Source organism: Rutidosis leptorrhynchoides, chromosome 1 (genome assembly GCF_046630445.1).
Source record: "Rutidosis leptorrhynchoides isolate AG116_Rl617_1_P2 chromosome 1, CSIRO_AGI_Rlap_v1, whole genome shotgun sequence".
Taxonomy (NCBI): domain Eukaryota; kingdom Viridiplantae; phylum Streptophyta; class Magnoliopsida; order Asterales; family Asteraceae; genus Rutidosis; species Rutidosis leptorrhynchoides.
The window spans coordinates 653,614,918-653,637,716 of record NC_092333.1 but is presented as its reverse complement, the minus strand read 5'-3'; positions in this window follow the sequence as shown (position 1 = coordinate 653,637,716).

Here is a 22,799-nt window from a genome sequence, read left to right as displayed (position 1 = left end):
GATTCCATTTCCGCAAAGATAGATGCTGTGGAGAGACGAATGGAAAAGATGACTAAAGATATTCACTCAATACGAATTAGTTGTGAGCAGTGTGGAGGACCACATTTGACAAAAGATTGTCTCAGTATTGAATTAACAATGGAATAAAGAGAGAATATTTCATACATAAACCAAAGGTTTGGAAATAATTATCAGAATAATTATCAACCGCCAAGACCTATTTACAATCAAAACCAGAATTATAACCGAAATATTCCATACAACAACCAACAAGGTCCTAGCAATCAACAAGTATCCAATAATAATTACAATCAGCAAAGACCTAATTTTCAAAACAAATCACCACAACAAATCGATGATAAAAAGCCGAATTTAGAAGATATGATGACAAAGCTAGTTGAAACTCAAACGCAGTTTTTCATATCTCAGAAACAAACTAATGAACAAAATGCTCAAGCATTTAGAAATCAACAAGCTTCTATTCAAAATCTGGAACAAGAAGTAAGTAACCTAGCAAGGTTAATAGGTGAAAGAAAATCGGGAAGTCTACCTAGTGATACAAATGCTAATCCCCGGAATGAAACAGCTAAAGCCATTACCACAAGAAGTGGTACAACGCTTAAACCACCTGAAATACCTGTAACTTCTGATGAAGCTATTCCTACTCCACAAGAACCACAACCTGATCAAGATAAGGAAAAAGAACCGGTAGTTGAGAAGGTTAATGATGATAACACAGCTAAGGATAAACCTTATGTTAAACCATACCAACCACCACTTCCTTACCCGAGTAAAATGAAGAAAGAGAAACTTGAAGCCGAGCAATCCAAATTCTTGGATATGTTTAAACAGATAAATGTAAATCTTCCTTTCATTGATGTGATTTCAGGAATGCCTAGATATGCTAAATTCTTGAAAGATCTAATCTCAAATAGAAAGAAAATGGAAGAACTCTCTGCTGTTACCATGAATGCTAATTGTTCAGCAGTGCTGTTGAATAAGATACCAGAAAAACTATCTGATCCAGGAAGTTTCACAATTTCACATTTTTTGGGTAGTCTTAGTTCAATAGAAGCATTGGCAGATTTAGGTGCTAGTATAAATCTAATGCCGTATTCACTATACGCTAAACTAGACCTTGGAGAATTGAAACCAACAAGAATAAGCATACAACTAGCCGATAGATCAATAAAATATCCTAGAGGGATAATGGAGAACATGCTAGTTAAAGTTGGTACTTTAGTATTTCCAGTAGATTTTGTTGTTTTGGACATGGAAGAAGATTCTCAAGTTCCTCTCATATTAGGAAGACCATTCTTAAACACGGCTAAAGCAATGATAGATGTGTTCGGTAAGAAATTGACCCTAAGTATAGAGGATGAGAGTGTTACCTTTTCAGTTGATAGAGCAATGCAACAACCACAATCTGCAGATGATACACGTTATTATATTCAAACCATAGATGCACATGCAGAATTATTAGAAGAATTTCCAGAATTACAAGGAACAGGAGAATGTTCTTTAGGAGAAGGTAATGAACCAATTGATGAAGCTGAAATGTTAGCTACACTTATAGCTAATGGATATGAACCAACAACAGAAGAAATTCAAATGCTAAAAGAAGAAGACAGATATCGATACAAATCATCGATAGAAGAACCTCCGAAATTAGAGTTAAAGCCACTTCCAAACCATTTGGAATACGCTTATTTACATGGTGAATCTGAATTACCTGTAATAATATCGTCTTCTCTTACTAAAAATGAGAAATCACAACTCATTTCTGTGTTGAAAGCTCATAAACCAGCCATTGCATGGAAGATTCATGATATTAAAGGAATAAGTCCTTCGTATTGCACACATAAAATCCTTATGGAAGAAGGTCATAAAACGTATGTGCAACGCCAACAAAGACTAAATCCTAATATGCAAGATGTAGTTAAAAAAGAAATTATTAAACTGCTAGACGCAGGTCTAATTTATCCAATTTTTGATAGTCCATGGGTAAGCCCAGTACAATACGTGCCTAAGAAGGGTGGCATGACTGTCATTACAAATGAGAAAAATGAGCTTATTCCTACTAGGACTGTAACAGGATGGCGTGTATGTATTGATTATAGAAAATTAAATGACGCCACCAGAAAAGATCACTTTCCCTTACCTTTCATAGATCAAATGTTGGAAAGATTAGCCGGAAATAGTTACTATTGTTTTGTAGATGGATTTTCCGGATATTTTCAAATTCCAATAGCACCCGAAGATCAAGAGAAAACCACATTCACGTGCCCTTATGGTACTTTTGCTTACAAACGCATGCCATTTGGACTTTGCAACGCCCCTACAACCTTTCAAAGGTGTATGATGGCGATTTTTCACGACATGATAGAAGAATGCGTGGAAGTTTTCATGGATGACTTTTCAGTCTTCGGTGATACATTTGAATCATGTCTAGCTAATCTGGAACGAATGCTTATTAGATGCGAATAATCAAATCTAGTACTTAATTGGGAGAAATGCCATTTCATGGTTAAAGAAGGCATCGTTCTTGGTCATAAAATTTCAAAAGAAGGAATTAAAGTGGATAAAGCTAAAGTAGATGTAATTGCTAAACTTCCACATCCCACCAATGTTAGAGGAGTTAGGAGTTTTCTAGGGCATGCCGGTTTTTACCGACGTTTCATAAAAGATTTTTCTAAAATTGCCACTCCTATGAATAAACTCCTAGAAAAGGATGCTCCATTCATCTTTTCAGATGAGTGTATCAAATCTTTTAATATTCTTAAAGAGAAACTAACTAATGCGCCGATCATGATAATACCAAATTGGAATCTACCATTTGAACTAATGTGCGATGCAAGTGATTTTGCAATGGGAGCCGTTTTAGGACAAAGGATTGAAAAACGATTTCAACCTATATATTATGCTAGTAAGACGTTACAAGGAGCACAAACGAACTATACAACTACTGAAAAAGAACTCCTTGCTATTGTCTTTGCTTTTGACAAATTTCGATCATATATCGTTCTAGCAAAAACGGTGGTCTATACCGACCATTCTGCTCTTAGATACCTATTTTCAAAACAAGATGCTAAACCAAGATTAATCCGTTGGATCTTACTCTTACAAGAGTTTGATATTGAAATCCGAGATAAAAGAGGAGCAGAAAATCTCGCCGCTGATCATCTTTCTCGTCTTGAAAATCCTGAGTTAGAAGTTCTAAATGAATCGGCCATACAAGAAAACTTTCCTGATGAATATCTATTGAAGATAGATTATAAAAAAATTCCATGGTTTGCAGACTATGCAAACTATTTAGTATGTGGATTCCTTGAAAAAGGATTATCGTACCAAAGACGAAAGAAATTCTTCAGTGATATAAAACACTATTTTTGGGAAGATCCACATCTGTTTAAAAGTTATCCCGATGGAATAATACGCCGATGTGTATTTGGAGATGAAGCTAGTAAAATATTAAACCATTGTCACACAGGACCAACAGGAGGGCATTATGGGCCTCAATTAACAGCAAGAAAAGTTTATGATGCTGGATTCTATTGGCCTACAATTTACAAAGACGCACACCTTCTTTGAAAATCCTGTGATGCTTGTCAAAGGGCTGGAAAAATAAGTCAACATGATGAAATGCCACAAAATGTCATACAAGTATGTGAAGTATTTGACATTTGGGGTATTGACTTTATAGGTCCATTTCCAAAATCTCATAATAATCTCTATATTCTCGTAGCCATTGATTATGTATCTAAATGGGCGGAAGCACAAGCTCTCCCAACTAACGATGCACGAGTTGTGGTCAACTTTTTAAAACGTCTTTTTGCAAGGTTTGGAACACCGAAAGCTTTAATAAGTGATCGGGGTACTCATTTCTGTAATAATCAACTTGAGAAAGTTCTTAAAAGATATGGAGTAACTCATAAAATCTCCACCGCATACCATCCACAAACAAGTGGACAAGTTGAAAATACCAACCGAGCTTTAAAACGTATTCTAGAGAAAACCGTAGGATCAAATCCGAAGGAATGGTCCATTAAATTGGAGGATGCACTCTGGGCTTTTAGAACAGCCTACAAAACTCCAATTGGAACCACACCTTTTAGACTTGTTTATGGAAAAGCATGTCATCTTCCAGTAGAAATTGAACACAAAGCATTTTGGGCTTTGAAGACATGTAATCTTAATTTACATGAAGCTGGACGTCTACGATTAAGTCAACTAAACGAATTAGAAGAATTAAGACATGAAGCATACGAAAATTCATTAATCTATAAAGAAAGAACGAAGAAATGGCATGATAAAAGAATCAGAAGTTCAAAAGAATTTAAAGAAGGAGACAAAGTTCTTCTTTTCAATTCACGATTCAAGCTATTTCCTGGAAAATTGAAATCAAGATGGTCTGGACCATTCATAGTCAAAAGAGTTTTTCCATACGGAACAATAGAATTAATAAATTCAAATGGGATTGAATTTAAAGTTAATGGTCACAGAGTTAAACACTACATAGATAGTCCGATGGAAGTCGACAACGAAGTTAATCACAATTTCGACACCACAGCTAACTAAGTGTGGGGAGAATCAAGTCTTTAAAGGATAATATGTATTTCTGTTAGAGTTAGATTGTCTGTTTTCGTGTAGTTCTCGAAAATAGAACCCGAATGGTCTTTCCCTAGCAGACCCTAAAGAACTAGTCTTCTCCCCCCATTCTGAATTTTTATTTTTTTTAGGAAATGAAGACTGCATGTGAACTAAACCATGGTCTAATGCTACACGCTTTGATCACTAAACGTAATAATGACACACTTCCGAGTGAAATAGTATCAGTAATCAGAGAAAGATTGGACGGAGTTAGAAAAGAATCCAGATGCGAAGATAATAAGTTACAATTTGGTAAAGGAAAATCAAAATCCGCAGCGAAAAGAAGAGCACGACACCTAGAAAGATGTCACAAATGTGGAAAATGGTCACATGGAGGTAAATGTTCAAATAATCAAACCTATTCAAATACCGAATTTGTTACTTTATGCAGAGACGGACCGTTCATATGTTTAGAAGAAAAGACACTGAATGCTCGAGGTTACGCCTATGTAGCTATGGAAAACCAATTAAACCGACTATCTTATGAATGGGATAGAACATATAACTAAGAAATCTATTTCACAGGTATGTTTGTACAGTTTTTATTTTATTTTTTTTTATTTTTAACCTTTTGATAATAAACGCTAATTTGTTCGCTATAAAGTATTAAATTGGTATTGAATAAAATTAGGTTTGGCGACCGAAATTATTGATATCATTCAAAAATTTATTACATCACTGCGAAATTTAACGTTTATTCTTAAGGTATAAATATCTTTAATCAATCAACCCAAAATATTTCAAAAATTCGTCATGAGTTAAATTAGGTCTTGGAACCGAAATTACTTTACCGAAAAGAGGGGCGCATATTTTTGATAATATTTGATTGATTAAAGTGGGATAAAAAGCCAAAAAGATTTTTAATTTTATTTTTACCATGTTTTTAAAATTAATATATAAATCTTAAATTAATATTGTAAACTTTATAAAAAAAATATATTTAAAATTGTAAATATTTGAAAAATTAATATAAGTTTGGTGTGAATTTATAATATGAATTTTTAAATTAAGTTTGGTGTGAATTTTTAAAATATGAATTTTATTTTTATGCATTTTAAATTGTAAGTTTGGTGTGAATTTTTAATATTAATTTTGAATTTTATATTTAAATTGTGTGAATTTAAAAATAAAAATTTACTTTATCTCATTAAGTTAAAAATATGATTTTTAAAATTCATCGTAAGTTGAAGACTAGGTCTTTGAACCGAAATTGCTTTACCCGAGGGAGGGACGAGAACTTTTATTATCATTATTTTTAATCTTATTGAATTAAAGTATGCCAAAAACATTAAAAAACCCAAAAATCTTAGCTTTTAAAACAATCGCTACAAAAAGACAAATTTTAAAATTTTGTCGAAGGACGAACTAGGACATCGATCCGAAACGACCTCGTCCTAAATAACAAGGGAAACAAAATTTTAAAATTAATTACTTAATTGTTTTAATTAGTATAAGATGTTATTATTAAAAAAAAAAAAAAATAAGAAACTCCGCGACTCGCGGAGTTTGAAGGTTTAAACCCCGCGACTCGCGGAAGGACCAAAATACAGAAAAAATAAAATCGAGCAAGAACAGCTCAGTTGCACACCACAAACACCAAATACTGCGAAAATACTGCCGAAAAACCCACAAAAACACCCAAAAAATCACAATTTTTAACCGTTAATCATCAAATCTTTTACTAAAATCATGTTGAGAAGGATGCTATCAAGGAATTACTCAAGAAAAACGGTAAATTTCTACACCTAAACACCATTTAATCCGAAAATTAGTGTTCTTGAGCAATTTTTTCCCCAATTTGATTTTGATGTTTTTTTAGTGTAATTATGCTTAAATTGCTTATGTATTATGCTTGTATAACCTAGATTGATGCTATTTAACATGATTAGAAGCCTTAAACTTCAATTATGAGTAATCTAGGGTTTGTGTTCTTGAGCAAATTTGGGCCTTTTTGATATAAACAGGTTATGGCCGATTTTTGTCATGAATTGTTGCTAAATTAGGTAGTGTAACATGTTTAGGTAGTTAAATGATCCAAACTTTGAGCCTAAACATGATTTTGAGAATTAAAGTGGACTTTTTCAAGTCTAAAATTCTTGAACTTGATTTTTGAAAGATAATGCTATTTGAAACTTGTTTAATTGCTAGTAATGATTATTTTGACATGTTATTTGAGTTGAATGCTTATGAACTTGGCGAACATTTTCGTATATGCTTATTTGAAAAAGTGTAGATTTGATGAAAATATGAAAATGAGCTTAAGTTTGATATAAATTGATCATGTCATTGTAATTATTTTGATTGATGATTTTGCTGACACTAATGCATATTTGGATGCACAAAAATTGTGTTTGATGTGTTTTGCAGACTGAAAGGGGTGAATCTTCATCCCAAGCTCGCAATGCTCCTGCTGAGAATACGGAACAACAGGAGGTGGATAACTTCTACAAGCAAGATATACCTCATCCAGTCATGACATTTTCTGATATGCACTTGGAAGATTTGCACCCGAACCTGAGATTTGACAGACTTTGGATAGATTATCCAAAATACCAAAGGGGTTTGCATACTCTTCATTCTAAAGTTGTTGAAGTACCTAGGGTCATAGAATGGGGACCATTAGAAGCTGTAGAATTGGCTGGGCCAATTAGGGAATTACTTGCACAGAGGTATGGTAATTCTACTTTTAACGACTGGGTACGTTTATTCACCATGCGTAGACCTGTATATAAAGTATGGTGTGAAGAATTGTTGTGTAGTATAGAATTAAATGATCGGGTAACTAGTTTAACCGATCGATCTTTTATTAGATTTTTGTTAGGAGGTTCGATGCACCACATGTCTTTACTAGACATGGCTCAGGCTTTACGTATATATACGCCTGAGGAGTTAGCATCTGCCGATTGTAGAGGGTTGATACTAAATGGTAGAAAGATAGATGAAAATTTTGATACACATGGTGTATGGAGTCAAATGACAAGCCATCACTGATTCAAAGGGGGAAATTACTCTTATTTGGATATAGATAGAGCTGAATTAAGAGTGATTCATAGGTTTTTAGCTAATTCGATTACACAAAGAGGTAAGAACAAGGAAAAGGTAAATGAACAGGATTTGTTTTACCATATGTGTATTCGAGACCCACAAAGCGCTGTAAGTATACCTTATTTTGTGGGTTATTATTTATCAGCTATGGTTAGGGGGATGAGACCGCATAGCATAATAGGAGGTGGTATTTTTATTACTTTGATTGCTGAATATCTCGGTGTGGATATAAGTCGGGGGGGATTATTAGTAGAAGAACCAGAACCCCGCGATACAATAGGTTTAAATGTATACCATGGTGCGAAAGTTTTGAAGAGGCGAAATAACGCCGCAGTACAATACCATGGTAGACATCCACAGGTTGAGAGAAACCAACAGCAAGGTAATGTAGGAGGGGGAAATGAAATGCAAGAAATGCAAAGGTTTATAGCTTCACAGGAGTACGAAAATGCTAGACAGAGAGCATTTGAAGATTGGCAAGTTCATCAAAACCAAATCATAGCTCATTGCCAACATATAGGTAGAAACTATATTCCTACTCCAAAACCCATATTCCCTCCCTGGTCTATAGAGATGCAACCACCGTATCCTACGTATAACCCAACCGAAGCATTTTATAGCACCTATGGTTATGCATGGAACCCCTATTGGTATCAGTATCATCCCTAGTCTACTTAGTTTTATTTATTTTGTAATTTGTAATGTTGATACGTTTAATACTTATGTTAATATTGTAATAGTTTTTATAATTTTCTAACTTTTATTCTTAGATTTTAATAATTTTTGAATGTGGGGTAATATACCAAACTTCAAAAATATGTATATATGTTTGCAGTTTATCTTATGTACACAACAGGGTAAAACAGCGCATTTTCAAAGACTGGCATTAAGTTCAGCAAAAGCAACTAATTTTGACGACAAGATGCAAAATATATGTGAAATAACAACAAGACGGAATGAACAAATGATGTGCACCATTTATCATTCAGCAAACAAACGCCAATATATTTGGAAACTTTGGTAAAATTTAATCATTTTCACACAAATCACCCTCAATAATTTAAATTGTTACTGATTTCTTGCAAATGAGGGCATTGCAAGATCTTAAGTGTGGGAAGGGGTTAAATTCTTTCGGATTTTAAAATTTTTATCTTAAACACTGGATTACCATTAAAAATACTAGTAAAGCAGTAGTTGTATTAGAATCTAGTGCTCTCTGATAATAAAGAACAGCCCTAGTCTTATATACTGACTACCCAATTCTAGTAAAATTTTTCAAAATTTTCAATTAAATGAACTCAAAATCATGTTTATACATATTTATGAACGATAAAACTAGGTTTTAACACCGAAATTATTGTAACCTCGGAAAGGACATAAATTGAGAAACAAACCAAAATGTTAAAATTCATTTAAAATGGAATAGAGGACAATAAAAAGAAAAATAAAAGCCAAGTGTGGGAAAATTCTCCAAGTTATTCAAAACATATATCACATATTTTTGTACAAATAACTGAAAATACTTTTGCTTTGGACTAAATTAAAAAGTTTTTCCTGATTTACTGTAAGAAAGATGGATCTACACGATGAATCAATTCCATCATTAAAAGGAAGTAAAGTCTTCCGAAAAAGACACGCGCTTCTTGATTTAGGTCAAGAAGTTGTCGTCCAGACCAGCTGTAGGTTGACGAAAAATCTAGAAAAGTCATCACTAAAATCAGCAGGAAATCCACGGACCTCAGCATTAAACAGGGTCGCCAAGTGGTCAGATTTATCCTAACCATGAGAATGATTTATCTCGTACAATGGGGGGCACCGTGCAAATTAGCTTGATAAGACTAATGAATCAGATCCCAAGAAAGGATAATCTCCTTAAAAGATCAAAAATCAGCTTTTAAGACTGATATTACTCAATCCTTGAGATTGACCTTAAAGATTGAGAATTCAAACTCATGGAATTCAATGATATCTAAACTCGAGCTTGAACGAAAAAATATTTTGATCAAAATTACAAACCAATTTGTTTTCTGAAAACCCTATTTTCAATGCGTTCATTACCATTGAACGTAAAATCCTAGGAATTCACCTGGAATTCATTAGGTCACCTGAACTAAATCGGGTATCAACCGTAAGAACGGTGGTTGCATAGTGGTCAAAGACAGGACCTTGTGCCAGACCAAAAAATCATAAGGGTGAGCTTTACTATTGCTCCTACCAAGGATAGTAATTGCGTTCGACACGTTATAGACCATAATTAAAAGCATGTCAGGGGACATTGCCTTAACAGTTGCTTGTCCGACACGTTATAGACCGAAAGGTAATATACGGGACGAGTAAACTGGACGTGTTGCTTTTCAAATACAAGGTTAGCAAGTGGGTGACACAAAACCGCAAGTTTTGAGCTAAAATTTTCAAATCTGAAACCCACCAAACCCACAAAAATATTTTGCAAACACCGGTAAAGGGTTATTCCGGAAAACTTATCTAGGGTAAAAACTAGATTTAATTTTCAAAAGATCAAATGTTTTCATAAAGATCCAATTTCCTTAATGGATCTAAATTTTTATAGTCATGTGGGACTGTAAACCATATCGTTACTACCATTGTTTATACCGCCGTATAGAAATCACTGATGTACAAAGTGTGAAGAATAAAGAAGTGATTCTAGTATTTCAAGACGATATTGCTTGAGGACAAGCAACGCTTAAGTGTGGAAATATTTGATAATGCTAAAAACGAACATATATTTCATAGCATTATTCCTCAAGAAAGACAAGCTTTTAGTTGCAATTGCTCTATTTACAAGTGATATTCGTTTAAATAATAAAAGGTGAAGACAAAAGACAGATTCGACGAATTGAAGACGCAAACGACCAAAAAGCTCAAAAGTACAAAAGACAATCAAAGAGGTTCCAAATTGATAAGAAACGTCTCGAAATTACAAGAGTACAAGATTCAAAACGCAAAGTACAAGATATTAAATTGTACGCAAGGACGTTCGAAAATCCGGAACCGGGACCAGAGTCAACTCTCAACGCTCGACGCAACGGACTAAAAATTACAAGTCAACTATGCACATAAATATAATATAATATTTAAATAATTCTTATAATTATTTATATATTATATAAATAATAAAAATCCGTCGGCAAGAAAGACTCCAAAATGGAGTGAGCTGTATTTACAAACTCCGCGACTCGCGGAGTTTGAAGGCAAAAGGGGCCGCGAGTCGCGGAGCCCCAAATTCTGAAACTCCCTATAAAAGCAAACGAATTCTGATCGCAAAAAAAAAACATATATCCATCCTCTCTATATCTATACGTAAATATTTATATTTATATTTTAATTTTAATTTTAATTTTAATCCTAATAATAAGGGTATGTTAGCGAATATTGTAAGGGTGTAAGTCGAAATTCTGTCCGTGTAACACTACGCTATTTTTAATCATTGTAAGTTATGTTCAACCTTTTTAATTTAATGTCTCGTAGCTAAGTTATTATTATGCTTATTTAATCCGAAGTAATCATGATGTTGGGCTAATTACTAAAATTGGGTAATTGGGCTTTGTACCATAATTTGGGTTTGGACAAAGGAACGACACTTGTGGAAATTAGACTATGGGCTATTAATGGGCTTTATATTTGTTTAACTAAATGATAGTTTGTTAATGTTAATATAAAGATTTACAATTGGGCGTCCCTATAAATTACCATATACACTCGATCGGACACGATGGGCGGGGTATTTATATGTACGAATAATCGTTCATTTAACCGGACACGAGAATGGATTAATAGCCACTAGAATAATTAAAACAGGGGTAAAATTATGTATAAGGACACTTGGTATAATTGATAACAAAATATTAAAACCTTGGGTTACACTCAGTCGACATCCTGGTGTAATTATTAAACAAAGTATTAAAATCTTGTTACAGTTTAAGTCCCCAATTAGTTGGAATATTTAACTTCGGGTATAAGGATAATTTGACGAGGACACTCGCACTTTATATTTATGACTGATGGACTGTTATGGACAAAAACCAGACGGACATATTAAATAATCCAGGACAAAGGACAATTAACCCATGGGCATAAAACTAAAATCAACAAGTCAAACATCATGATTACGGAAGTTTAAATAAGCATAATTCTTTTATTTCATATTTAATTTCCTTTATTTTATATTTAATTGCACTTCTAATTATCGCATTTTTATTGTTATTGTATTTAATTGCACTTTTAATTATCGTACTTTTTAATTATCGCAAGTTTATTTTATTGCATTTTTATTAATCGCAATTTCATTATCGTTATTTACTTTACGCTTTAAATTAAGTCTTGTATTTATTTATTATTTTACATTTGGTTTTAACTGCGACTAAAGTTTTAAAATCGACAAACCGGTCATTAAACGGTAAAAACCCCCTTTATAATAATAATATTACTTATATATATATTTGTATTTTTATAAAAGTAAACTAATATTGCGTTAAGCTTTGTTTAAAGATTTTCCATGTGGAACGAACCGGACTTACTAAAAACTACACTACTGTACGATTAGGTACACTGCCTATAAGTGTTGTAGCAAGGTTTAAGTATATCCATTCTCTAAATAAATAAATATCTTGTGTAAAATTGTATCGTATTTAATAGTATTTCCTGCTAAAAATTAATAGTATTTCGTACACCCCGCTGCACACATCAACTACGCGGAAGAATATGAATGGGTGGTAAGAAAAAAATGTGAGGCCACTTGGTATTTTGACCCGGAACCATTGGTTCAAGCAAGAGAGTACAATAGAGTCGCACGAATGTTAGAGGTGAAACACCAATTGTCATCCGGACAAGAAATCACAATTCGGGCATGGGAACGGGTTATGCGGATAAATGAAACCATTTACCCCGAGTTGTGCAAGGAATTCATCGCAACTCTGAACTTTCAATGCATTTTAAATCAGAGAGGGCAGGATTTTATGAGGTTTAGATTGGGAGGTTTGGCTCGATCAATGAGCCAAATCGATTTAGCTCGTGCTTTGGACATATATAACGAGCTAGATGACGATCAATTGGACGCATATCTCCGACAGACAGAGTATTATGATTCCAGCTACAATCCCAGAATTTTTTGCAGCGACATAAGTAATTACCAATTCGCTGCTAGTCGAAGCACATTCATGAAAATACATCATCAAGAGGCGAAGTTAATTCAGAGGTTGGTTTCTTGCACATTCAATGCAAGAAGGGAAGGAAACAACAAGGTAACGAGGCTAGACGTTTTTCTGATGGACAAAATCTACAATAAAAGTCCAGTTGATATTCCAACCACCGTGGCAAAATATCTAAACGAAACAGGGACAAGAAATATAAACCCTATTGTAGGTGGTCACTATATCACTCGAATAGCGAGCTCGTTTGGAATTAACTTTGACCGACTAGTAGCAAATCCGAACATGATGGAACCTTTGGGAAGTATATACTATATCAATGCCCAATTTTTGCAGCTCGACCAACACAATCGGCTCATTCCCTTTGTTCCTAGAATGGAACCACCTCAAAACCCACCCCGTGCCTACGATCATGAAGTAGGTGGTAGCGGTGTCGGACGAGAAAATGTGCAGGAGGAGGTTCACATGGAGGAACCTGAAAGTGAAGAAGAATTACCTCAGTTTCAAAGGAGAAGACGTAGGCAGACGCAAAGGACACGGGAAGAAGAGTTGGAGGAAGTGATTTCCGGTTTTCATGATTTTCGGGTTGGTTATCAACACAGAGATGACCAATATGAAGAACAAAGGCGACAATTTAACGAATTTCAGGAAGAACAACGGGAGCATAATAGGGCTTCAAGGTATGATCAAAGGTGGGGGAATTACAGGGGCGATTGGCTTCGCCATAATGTTAGTTTGTATATGCAAAACCCACAGGATTATTATGCCACTTCCTACCAAAACCCGACCTATTATAACACATCGAACAGAATTCTGAGTCCTCCCTTATACGATGAGCAAGCGGCTATGCAGGATGCACAGACGTGCTTTGAGGACCAATACCTGCACGGGAGACCTCAAAATGATGGTTCGGGAACCTACTCCAGATGGCCTTTTGGTAATTTCTCTAGTGATGATTAGAGGGCAAATGTACCTTATTATGCTTATTTAATCCGAAGTAATCATGATGTTGGGCTAATTACTAAAATTGGGTAATTGGGCTTTGTACCATAATTTGGGTTTGGACAAAGGAACGACACTTGTGGAAATTAGACTATGGGCTATTAATGGGCTTTATATTTGTTTAACTAAATGATAGTTTGTTAATGTTAATATAAAGATTTACAATTGGGCATCCCTATAAATTACCATATACACTCGATCGGACACGATGGGCGGGGTATTTATATGTACGAATAATCGTTCATTTAACCGGACACGAGAATGGATTAATAGCCACTAGAATAATTAAAACAGGGGTGAAATTATGTATAAGGACACTTGGTATAATTGATAACAAAATATTAAAACCTTGGGTTACACTCAGTCGACATCCTGGTGTAATTATTAAACAAAGTATTAAAATCTTGTTACAGTTTAAGTCCCCAATTAGTTGGAATATTTAACTTCGGGTATAAGGATAATTTGACGAGGACACTCGCACTTTATATTTATGACTGATGGACTGTTATGGACAAAAACCAGACGGACATATTAAATAATCCAGGATAAAGGACAATTAACCCATGGGCATAAAACTAAAATCAACAAGTCAAACATCATGATTACGGAAGTTTAAATAAGCATAATTCTTTTATTTCATATTTAATTTCCTTTATTTTATATTTAATTGCACTTCTAATTATCGCATTTTTATTGTTATTGTATTTAATTGCACTTTTAATTATCGTACTTTTTAATTATCGCAAGTTTATTTTATTGCATTTTTATTAATCGCAATTTCATTATCGTTATTTACTTTACGCTTTAAATTAAGTCTTGTATTTATTTATTATTTTACATTTGGTTTTAACTGCGACTAAAGTTTTAAAATCGACAAACCGGTCATTAAACAGTAAAAACCCCCTTTATAATAATAATATTACTTATATATATATATTTGTATTTTTATAAAAGTAAACTAATATTGCGTTAAGCTTTGTTTAAAGATTTTCCATGTGGAACGAACCGGACTTACTAAAAACTACACTACTGTACGATTAGGTACACTGCCTATAAGTGTTGTAGCAAGGTTTAAGTATATCCATTCTCTAAATAAATAAATATCTTGTGTAAAATTGTATCGTATTTAATAGTATTTCCTGCTAAAAATTAATAGTATTTCGTACACCCCGCTGCACACATCAACTACGCGGAAGAATATGAATGGGTGGTAAGAAAAAAATGTGAGGCCACTTGGTATTTTGACCCGGAACCATTGGTTCAAGCAAGAGAGTACAATAGAGTCGCACGAATGTTAGAGGTGAAACACCAATTGTCATCCGGACAAGAAATCACAATTCGGGCATGGGAACGGGTTATGCGGATAAATGAAACCATTTACCCCGAGTTGTGCAAGGAATTCATCGCAACTCTGAACTTTCAATGCATTTTAAATCCGAGAGGGCAGGATTTTATGAGGTTTAGATTGGGAGGTTTGGCTCGATCAATGAGCCAAATCGATTTAGCTCGTGCTTTGGACATATATAACGAGCTAGATGACGATCAATTGGACGCATATCTCCGACAGACAGAGTATTACGATTCCAGCTACAATCCCAGAATTTTTTGCAGCGACATAAGTAATTACCAATTCGCTGTTAGTCGAAGCACATTCATGAAAATACATCATCAAGAGGCGAAGTTAATTCAGAGGTTGGTTTCTTGCACATTCAATGCAAGAAGGAAAGGAAACAACAAGGTAACGAGGCTAGACGTTTTTCTGATGGACAAAATCTACAATAAAAGTCCAGTTGATATTCCAACCACCGTGGCAAAATATCTAAACGAAACAGGGACAAGAAATATAAACCCTATTGTAGGTGGTCACTATATCACTCGAATAGCGAGCTCGTTTGGAATTAACTTTGACCGACTAGTAGCAAATCCGAACATGATGGAACCTTTGGGAAGTATATACTATATCAATGCCCAATTTTTGCAGCTCGACCAACACAATCGGCTCATTCCCTTTGTTCCTAGAATGGAACCACCTCAAAACCCACCCCGTGCCTACGATCATGAAGCAGGTGGTAGCGGTGTCGGACGAGAAAATGTGCAGGAGGAGGTTCACATGGAGGAACCTGAAAGTGAAGAAGAATTACCTCAGTTTCAAAGGAGAAGACGTAGGCAGACGCAAAGGACACGGGAAGAAGAGTTGGAGGAAGTGATTTCCGGTTTTCATGATTTTCGGGTTGGTTATCAACACAGAGATGACCAATATGAAGAACAAAGGCGACAATTTAACGAATTTCAGGAAGAACAACGGGAGCATAATAGGGCTTCAAGGTATGATCAAAGGTGGGGGAATTACAGGGGCGATTGGCTTCGCCATAATGTTAGTTTGTATATGCAAAACCCACAGGATTATTATGCCACTTCCTACCAAAACCCGACCTATTATAACACACCGAACAGAATTCTGAGTCCTCCCTTATACGATGAGCAAGCGGCTATGCAGGATGCACAGACGTGCTTTGAGGACCAATACCTGCACGGGAGACCTCAAAATGATGGTTCGGGAACCTACTCCAGATGGCCTTTTGGTAATTTCTCTAGTGATGATTAGAGGGCAAATGTACCTTATTTGATGATTGGTAACAATTTGGTGATTTTTCAGAAACTTTGGTTTGTAATAATTTGAATATTTGTATTGTAGACTAATGTTTGTGGTGGTTGTGTTAAAAACACCATTTTTATCTATTTAATTTTTGTGTGCTTGTTTATTTCTTATTGTTAAGATTTAGTGATGCTGGCATTAAGTTCAGCGACGTACAAACATTTTGGAATTTGTGATAGAGATCAAGGAATGAACGATGTTCTTATGCTGGCATTAAGTTCAGCGCCATCGCTCACCTAAGTTTCACGATCTCAGGCTTATTATCAAGGTTTTTCGAACTCTTTTCACACAAATGCCCTCGTGAATTTTTCTTTAATTTTTTTTTTGATTTTAAGTAATGAGGGCCTTACTTAATCTTAAGTGTGGGGGGAGGTAATTCTCTCGGGTACATCTTGGCTTACTTTCGAATTCTTAATGGAATGGTGAAATTTTTTTTGAAATTTTATCTTCATAAATTCAAATTTTGTTTAAAATTTGTAGATTTTAAAACTAGGTGAATAAACCGAAATTATTATCACGAAACAAATTTAGAAACAACCAAATGATTGAATTTATTTCGGTTAAAAGTCATAAAACTAGTAATCATATAAAAGGGATAATCAACATGTTTTACCACATTCTTAATGGAAATAATTATTAAAGCCTTAATGAAAAAGCCAAGTGTGGGGGATTTTACCAATCTTTTCGAATTACTATCACAAATTTTGCAAAATTAAAACGATTAAAGTACATTTGGCTTGAAAAAGGAATAAAAGTTACTAAACGAAAGGATGCATCTAGTTCATCCTTGAAGGAAGTAAAGTCTTCCGAATTTCGCCTTTCTTGATATAGCAAACTTCCTAAACTATGTCATTTCATACTAATATCATTTCACGATATAAGGTACAGTAGGAAGGGAAAATCTTGAACTTTCAAACCCGAAAATAAACTTGGTAGGGTAAATCCAAGTCGCTATCCAGTGCAAGACCGATTACGGTGTATAAGCTGGAGCAGGATCTGTCCCGCGCGATAGCTTAGTCTTCGCAGTTTTAATCCTTGATCTTAATTGTACAAAATTGTCATGAAAGACCGATATTTATATCGCGTCAGGGGGCGCCCGGTTAAGAGTTCCATGATACTACAATCATGGGGGCGAATAGCTTGCTAATCGCCGACTGAGACTTCGGTTTTCAGTTACCCTCAACCGGAATTTGAGGTTAAAACCGGAAAACGTGTCTAGTTAAAAAAAAAAAAAAACTAGCAATGACATTTTCAAAATCTTAAAACGTTTTCTCAAAGATCCAATTTTCCCTAAGGATCCAAATTTTTAAAGAACTTTCACCGAAGTTCACCTCTCCCAAGCAATCCAAATGTGTGCGTGTGTTTCATAAATTGTGTGTACCCTCACGAGTGTGTATTCCAATTGTGTAAACATGTGCTCATATTGCGTGAGTTGTGTTACAAAATAATGTGTGTGTTTTGTGTACTTCGTGTGAATCGTGTGAAAATTGTGTACCATATAGCGTGAGTCTTTGTGTGTGTTTTGCGTGATTCGTGTGATTTGTGTATAATGTACTTCAAACAATGTTTTTGATTCATATATATTTGTGTTTTGTATACGCATGATTAGAACAAGACTTGCTTGAGGACAAGTTAGAGTTAAGTGTGGGGGATTTTGATATTAATCAAAATAGACATATCATTAGTCACAATATCAAGTCCTATCGTCGGTTATTTCATACGAATTTGTAATATTTCCATTATTATTCCGTTGTATTGTAATTAAGCATAGAATCATTGAATACTTGAAGAAATGTTGAAGATAATGAATGAAACAACTCAAAGATCAAAACCAGAACAAGAAACGAAGAAACAGAAAAATGAAAGCTACAGTGCGCGCTGCGCACTATCCGCGCACACCACCGCGCATTCAAGACTTTGATCAGAACATTTGATTAAAATGGAAACCAGAGAGCGCCCCGCGCAAGTTCAACAGAGCTCGCCGCGCACAACAGAGAGCGCCGCGCACTTCGCCGTGCACAAGTACCTGAAACGTCCAAATTGAAGTGCGATCGTGAACTGGAAAGTAAAAGTGTGGTAGGTGAGTAGTGCGCTCCGCGTACCCCTTATGTGCGCGCCACGCACAGTGTTTTCCAGCTACTTTTCAGCCTTTTTAAACCTCTTTCCAGCTTCATTCCAAGTGTGCCAGTTTTCTTTCTGTTCAGAGACGAAAACATATCATTCAAAACAGTTCTTGAGCTTATCAAAGTGCATCAAAAACACTAAAATCATTGAAGATTCAAGGATCATTCAAGGGCTTCATCCAAGATTACTCTAAAAAGGTCAATCTTGTATTTACAATGAATTCTATCTTTGTTACTGTTATGTTTAAGTTTTCTAGCATGATTGTTGGCTAGTTCCTTTTATGTTCATCTAGATAAATAACCGAGATGTTGAATGTTTACTTTTGATTGATAGTTACCATGCATGATAGTTTGATGTTTGAATACAAGAACCATTCTTGTTAAGTTTAATCTTTTCGATTCAACTAGTTAGTATACTTGTTCAACTAAGAAACACCATCTTGCTGATTTAGTATATTGATTTACACCTAGTGACAAGTGTTTGCCCGTCTTTTACCAAAAGGGGTAAGTTGCGTTCAAACGGTTAATCTATATAGGAATGTAAGAACGACTCTTGTAGATACTCTCAGATAGCTTAATTGATATGTGTAGTTGTCTAGGTGAACGATCAATTCCCTAGAATCTGTCATGCATATTTTCACTACTCAATTCCATATAACTAATAGGTGTTAGTAATTTGCCTTATCTAGTGACGTTTATAGGGATCTTATTACCACACTTAATTGATTACTTGAGTTGGGTGATTTGAGCATTTAACCAAACCAAGGGAATGAACTAAGCTAAACCATTAGTTGACATAGGAGTGGATCATGATCAACACACCATTGACTTGATCATTCTTCAAGTCTTTAGACTAGTTGAATTAGTTGATTACAAATAGGAGGTCTTAGATGACAAGAACATCACTTGCGTCGTGTAATCCCGTTTGAGTGTTTATTCAAGACTACTCTTGGTAAACCGATCAATTAGTTCTCGTGCATAACCAATCGATCCGATCTTAATCCTAAATAAACATTCACATCGAGGGTAAAAAGTCTAGATGAGCATATTTCATCTCTTTGATATCAAAACTATCTTAATTGCTTTCCTTGCACTTATAAACTTAAAAGACCAAAAATAATGTTTTTACTTTTACTCTTCTCTGATTTGGCTAATCGTTAAATAAGCCACAAAACATAAATCTTGTACCTTTAAATTTCATTTACTTAGTTAATCATAATATAGTTTATAATTCTAGTTTGACTAATACAACTGTCCTTGGAACGATACACGGAACTAAACCAGTTACTATACTACTACACGATCGGGTACACTGCCCGTTAGTGTGTAGCAATCTTTAATCGGTATTTTTCCATATTATTTTATACGACAATTCATATACCACTTTACGACACATCACCCCTGCAACCTTTCAAAGGTGTATGATGGCGATTTTTCACGACATGATAGAAGAATGCATGGAAGTTTTCATGGATGACTTTTCAGTCTTCGGTGATACATTTGAATCATGTCTAGCTAATCTTGAACGAATGCTTATTAGATGCGAACAATCAAATCTAGTACTTAATTGGGAGAAATGCCATTTCATGGTTAAAGAAGGCATCATTCTTGGACATAAAATTTCAAAAGAAGGAATTGAAGTGGATAGAGCTAAAGTAGATGTAATTGCTAAACTTCCACATCCCACCAATGTTAGAGGAGTTAGGAGTTTTCTAGGGCATGTCGGTTTTTACCGACGTTTCATAAAAGATTTTTCTAAAATTGCCACTCCTATGAATAAACTCCTAGAAAAGGATGCTCCGTTCATCTTTTCAAATGAATGCATCAAATCTTTTAATATTCTTAAAGAGAAACTCACTAATGCGCCGATCATGATAACACCAAATTGGAATCTATCGTTTGAACTAATGTGCGATGCAAGTGATTTTGCAATGGGAGCCGTTTTAGGACAAAGGATTGAAAAACGATTTCAACCTATATATTATGCTAGTAAGACGTTACAAGGAGCACAAACGAATTACACAACTACTGAAAAAGAACTCCTTGCTATTGTCTTTGCTTTTGACAAATTTCGTTCATATCTCGTTCTAGCAAAAACGGTGGTCTATACCGACCATTCTGCTCTTAGATACCTATTTTCGAAACAAGATGCCAAACCAAGATTAATCCGTTGGATCTTACTCTTACAAGAGTTCGATATTGAAATCCGAGATAAAAGAGGAGCAGAAAATCTCGCCGCTGATCATCTTTCTCGTCTTGAAAATCCCGAATTAGAAGTTCTAAATGAATCGGCCATACAAGACAATTTTCCTGATGAATATCTATTGAAGATAGATTATACTGAAATTCCATGGTTTGCAGACTATGCAAACTACTTAGTATGTGGATTCCTTGAAAAAGGATTATCGTACCAAAAACGAAAGAAATTCTTCAGTGATATAAAACACTATTTCTGGGAAGATCCACATTTGTTTAAAAGTTGTCCCGATGGAATAATACGCCGATGTGTATTTGGAGATGAAGCTAGTAAAATTTTAAACCATTGTCACACAGGACCAACAGGAGGGCACTATGGGCCTCAACTAACAGCAAGAAAAGTTTATGATGCTGGATTCTATTGGCCTACAAGTTACAAAGACGCACACCTTCTTTGCAAATCCTGTGATGCTTGTCAAAGAGCCGGAAAAATAAGTCAACGTGATGAAATGCCACAAAATGTCATTCAAGTATGTGAAGTATTTGACATTTGGGGTATTGACTTTATGGGTCCATTTCCAAAATCTCATAATAATCTCTATATTCTCGTAGCCATTGATTATGTACTAAATGGGCGGAAGCACAAGCTGTAACGACCCGCACTTTTTCGATCATTCTATACTTATAAGATTAATATTTACATAAATTAAACCTTGCCAACATGATAAGCAATCCAAATTGTCGAGACTGATATTTCCGAAAAGAGTTTTACACAACGTTTGACCGTCTAGTTTGACCGATGATATCACGAACCATACAATATATGATAATTATACGTTTGTGTATATATATGTATATATACATATTTAACATGATTAAGGAATGTTTTAATACCTCATTTTATATTAATAACAACAAGTTATATGTGTATTTTGAAACTACTAACTTAAGTTTTCAAAACGATAACTATACGTAACGTTATTTGACATAAATACTTAAGACATATAATGTTTATACATATATTGTATAAGTAATGTATTTAATCACTTTTAAGAACTTAAATACATAAAATCATATAAGTGTATTCACAAAAGATAGCTATATTTGAATCCTCATTTCATTTTTCACAAAATTTCTATACGTATACCTAGAGTATTTGTACTCGTATCATACCTAGCTCCTATACGTATTTACTAATAGTAAATACACATCAAAATCACCACCTAACCAGCCATTATTCATGCCCTTAGAGCTAGGTAATTACTTTTGGATGATTACTTGACTAATTACAAAAATACAAACTAAAATTTTGTCATGTTATCCTTAAAGATCACATTTTTAGGAGTATATATGTATCATCATTTTTGATTCATTTTTACTTCAATCTCTTAACTAAAAACACACACTCTTTCTTACTCTCTAAACTCCATAACAATCCAGCAAAGTTCCATAAAGATCTAGCTTCAAAAACCATACTAAAACACCATAAGAAAACCATACAAAAACACTTCAAGAAAACCTTCCAATAACACCAACTTACTTCCAATCTTTCATCCACTTCTATCACCCTTTTGATTCTAGCTTCTTACTTCTCTTTTACAGCAACTTCATCCAAGGAACTTGAGGTAGAATCTATGTTCATAACCTTATTCGATTCATATATATATAGCTATCATATTTTGTGGTATACAAGTTTAACAACAAGAACATAGTTTGAATGTTTTCAAACTTGTTTGCAAACTAAATAGATCCTTCTAACTTAACTTTTAAAATACTTCAAGACCTGTAATATAACTTATGTATATACTAATTTAACAAGGTAAAACTTGGTTTTTCAAAATATAAGTATTTTTAGAAAAATGGTCATTAAATGATTTTGTTGTAACAAAAATGTTTAACTTCATATGTTTCACTAATGTTTCACTTATGCCGTATGATTTTGAATACAAACCAAGGTAT